Source organism: Sinocyclocheilus anshuiensis, unplaced genomic scaffold (genome assembly GCF_001515605.1).
Source record: "Sinocyclocheilus anshuiensis isolate Anshui unplaced genomic scaffold, SAMN03320099.WGS_v1.1 scaffold1416, whole genome shotgun sequence".
In the NCBI taxonomy this organism is placed as follows: Eukaryota; Metazoa; Chordata; class Actinopteri; order Cypriniformes; family Cyprinidae; genus Sinocyclocheilus; species Sinocyclocheilus anshuiensis.
In genome coordinates this window covers 62,811-67,671 of record NW_015544203.1, presented here as the reverse complement: position 1 = coordinate 67,671, position 4,861 = coordinate 62,811, and positions in this window count along the sequence as shown.

Sequence of the window (4,861 nt, the reverse complement as noted above, 5' to 3'; positions counted from 1 at the left end):
AAGAGGGAAAATTCAAACGAACAATTGCTTTTCGCCGAATTGCCGCTATTTGAAAGTGAAAGTAAAATGCGCATGCAGCTTTTACAAGCTATTTAAAAACAAGGAAAAGAGGGAACGCCCCTGCCCCCACGGTGATACCGGACGTCGATTAACCGGTGGGAAAATTTCCTCACCGTCATAACCCTAATATACAGTATATATATATATATATATATATATATATATAATCAAGATCAAATGGAGATCTGTGTTTTGCCTGTCATTAGAACGACTGTATCTGAGGCAGCAATCGCATTAAACGCTGGTGTGGCGTGGTGGAGTTACGAGGTTTCGCTGACAGTTTGAGGATCAAATGGCGTTACGAGCTTTAGTGACAAGCTCTTTTGAATGCTTGTCATTGGAAAAATATTTGTAAAACCCTCAGACATAAGGAAGACCAATAGCACAGATTTAAAATAATAATAACAAAATAAATAGAGATATGAAGTTTGGATAATTTGACTGGGCTGGATATTGCGACTGCCATACTCTGCCATACGGAAACCCGCCACTGATGCAGCCTGTTCATTATTCAAATCCGGATTCGTGACAATAATACATTACACTGCTCAATTTGAATAGTCTGTAAATAATCTGTGCCGTTTAGCATGACCACCGCCTCACCGTGCTGTTATTATTAGGCTATAGCCTATATCATTACTTATTTTAACCATGCAGCAAACATTTTAAAATATCTTGAAAAAATAGCTACTTTAATTTATTTAACCCTTAAATGCATGAATGTTTCGCCAATCATAATTACATATTCGGGTCTTTATCGACCCGGACCTACAGGCAGGTGCACACATAGACATCAAAGGGAGCTTGAGCACCTGCCCTATTTCTTCCTCGAGAGAAAGTGCCCTTTTTTTAAAAAAAATTTTTAAGAGTGTTTTTAAAAAAAAAATTTTTTATAAATTAATATATGCATATATGTGCACGCATGTGTGTGTTTCGGTTTGCGAACAGCTTTCTCTGTCAAACTAATAAAAATTCTAAATATAATGTGGGGTCGGGAAATGTTGAGACTGTCGAGTTCTGATGCCTTTCTTCCCTCTGCGCAGGCGCAGCACAGCAGTGTAACACATTGATCGGCACATGCACATCACAGACAGGCAGAGAGCCGCAGAAGTGAAGCCCTCCCTCCCTTTCCAGTTATGTTTGTCTTGGTGAGTGGTGATGAACAAAAAACTAAGCTACCTGTGCTTCGAATTTACAGCTAATTACCCAAGACCAGTGCGCGCTCTGTCAATGCATGATTCAGTTTATTAAAATGCATTTAGAATGATCACAAAATTCAAGATGTCGGGGCAGAAATGTATATTTATATCATTTCATATAGTTAATCAGTGTCACGCGAAGACTGACGTTTTTTACACCAAAAAGCAGCATGATTACAAATGTGATATTGATTTTATACAGCAGTTCAATAAGAATTTAATTTTAAGACACTTACATTTTAGACACAATATTGACTGCTTTTGCTCTATTTCGCCAACAAATATAATTCCAATTTGGTCTCTGAGCAACATGACGCTGTTTTGTTCCTGAATGAATTTGGAATGAAACTGTTTAAATGATTCGGTTCAGTCGCAATGACTCACTTATTAACAGTGACTTGCTGCCACCTGCTGGGGGTTTTAATTTCACATTTATAGTATCTTTTCATTTTTTTTTTTATAATTTCAAATATCAGTATTCAACGTTTTATGTTTAAAATATCAAAACCGTATTAATGCATTTGTAACGGCAGGTTAAATACATTCATGTCCTGCATTAAACAGTGTGTAAATGCATCTAAGTGCCCCTTCTAATGCAGCTTCTATGTTTCCTCTGCATTGCAAAGATTCATTTAGTCAATACTGATTTCATTTGATTGGTAACAGCCCAAATGAATTATTATTCTAATTGACTGATTCAATTTAAGAATTTGACTGAAAAGATGATGCACACTTTAGAAATGGCTTTATAAAGGTAAAAATGCCCATAAAAGGTAAAAATCTATTTAAACGTATTAGAAAAGATTAATTTCTATCACTGCTGTGAACTGATCACCACACAGATTCTTTCATAAATTGCAGCGAGTGCTCTAAAATATGAAACACCAATGTTTCAGGAGTTTATAACATGCTTATTTGACAAACCCATATAGGAAATAAAAGAGTTATGTAAATGCTTTCTTTTTTAAGATTAACTTTTTTTTTCAAACGCATTGTTAGATTCCAGTGTTTCCTGTCATAGTTATGCAAATATTTGATTTCAAAAACAGTATCATAGCTATTAAAACTATTTCTTGTTATGATTTTAAATCTGTATTTAACCTCAGAACGATCTTAAAGTAAGTCTGATTTTGTGGTGACTGTGCTTCAAAGGGGACATTGGATGCCCCTTTTCCATAAGTAGGTATCCTCCTGACTACCAGCTATGGAGTTTTGTCCACTGTAGAGAACATTATGTTTTAGCGATTTCTCTGAGACGTTACATGTCACAGTTTTAAATCTGGATGTCCTGTACAGAGCACATTCAGGGCTTTTCGGAGACACCAGATTATTGGATGTTTCACCGTGACCCCTCCCTCTCCTTGGTCTTTAAAAATGGCTGACATTTATTTAGTGATCAAATGTAACACCCTAATGGAAATATGATAATATTTTGAAAATGGGTTTTAAACATATCTTTCATAACATAGTTGAGAATCATCTTTATATAAAGTTTGGTATAAAAAAAATGAAAATTGATTGCCGGTTAAAATAAAAATCCCACTCTTTTTGCCTTTTCGTGTCTATTCATGTCTTTTTATTTTTTTAAAAACAGGACTTTTTAAAGTCCCGATGTCTTCTACAGAGGACATGGCATAACATATGAATAAAATATAATTTTTCAAAATTGTTCTTATGCTCTAAAGCAGTGTTTCTCAACCCCGGTCCTGGGCGCCCCCCAACACTGCACATTTTCAGTCTCCCTTTTCTGACACCCATTTCAGGTCCTGGAGTTTCTTTTAATGAGCTAATGAGTTGAATCAGGTGTGTTTGATTAGGGAGACACACAAAATGTGCAGTGCTGGGGGGCGCCCAGGACCAGGGTTGAGAAACACTGCTCTAAACAATGTAATGACGTGACAAAATACTAAATTCACAAAACTGTTTTTTTCCTGGTAGTCAGCAGGTTAATATATCAGAACAATAACACACTCAGCAAAATATCATCTAATTATCCTTATCGATAAAATCCCAGAAAATATTGAGATCTATTTTTTGTCAATATCGTACACTAATATATTTTATTAATATTAATATATTTAACGTCTTGATTAGAAAAAAAATGTAAATAAATATGAGAAGTGCCCTTTTTTCCACTTGAGCCCTGCCCCTCAGAATGTCTGTGCACGTCCCTGCGGACCTATATATCCAGGACGGATGGACAATAGCAAAAAAAATGATCTTGATATTTTAAGACCAATTACAGAAGAATAAAATAAAGCATATTTCGTTTCCTTTTAAAACTTAGAAGGGTTCAGTTTTTGCTGATGATATTCTTTTGTTTTATGCCTGCGGTAATTATGAGTGAAACATCACGTCATCATTGTGTATCAAACAGTGCCACCTCGAGGAATAAAGATGCATTGCACATATTGAGTCGTCAGATATGTAAATATAGTTGCTCAAGAAAAATATACTTGCACATTTACATACCTCGGGTCTCTAGCGACCGTGTACACTTTTTACAAAAAAATAATCAGAAAACAGGCATTCTTTTATATTTTATTATTTTTTTCTTGTTATATTGTTTAGAATTAATAGATTGAGTAATACTAAGAAAGCTGATGTCAAACTTTAAAAAATGAAGGAGGGAGAAGAGAGAGAATGATGTCCCGGGTCGCTAAACACCCGAGGTATGCATTTAAGGGTTAAACCGATTTCCTTTTTTCATTTCGTTTCTTAGGGCCAACATTTGGAAGGCAAATGGCAAAATCTCAAAATTATTTTTACAGTGTACATAAACTATATACTTAAAACTGTGATTCTCATGTTTGAGCTCCGTTGCTTGCTGTCAATACGCGCCTGAGAGAGGTAAAGACATCCGTTATCTTCAGTACAAGCTATAACTGAGATTGAAACACGGCTGCCCCCTACTGGCAAGCGTGTAACTTTGCTTTGAGAAGTGGGGGGGACACAAAATGGGGCAAAATGTTTCGATTTGAAACCCATTTCCTGCATTTACATATATTTAGGGACTATGGTGATACAAAATCCAGGAAATAATTAAGTTGATTAATGATCAATTCTGCCAAAAAGAATAGTAGGCTACTAAACTATGTATAAGAAAAATATGTCTTACTTTCTTTATTGTTTAATAGGGGCCGAATGCCAAGACTTGAGAGAATCATTTTATAAAGTCGAAAATGTTCACCATTAATGTTTTGAATAATGTTTAAATAATGTGAGACTCAATTTCCACTGTTAAACAAACTTTTATTTCAAACTAACCGCTGTACCTGAAAATTTAAAATAAATCACTTGTTGCACAGGACAGAATGTTCTACATCAGTGGCTCCCAGACCCTGAGGCATTTCTGCGTACCCCCTCTCTTCCACTTAGACTGCAACATTTCCATTAAAGGACAATATTTGCCCCTAAATTGACTCTCCAATGCATTTTTTATCTTTATAAATAGAATATTAATGTTTAAAAAAAAATAAAAATTCAATAGATTAATTATGCAATGATGATAAAAAAGTGAAAAGTGATTCTTTTAAATACTAAAAGCGCCAGTAGGTGGCGGTAAGTCACTGTCTAATGCGTGAGTCATCGAGTCATTTGTT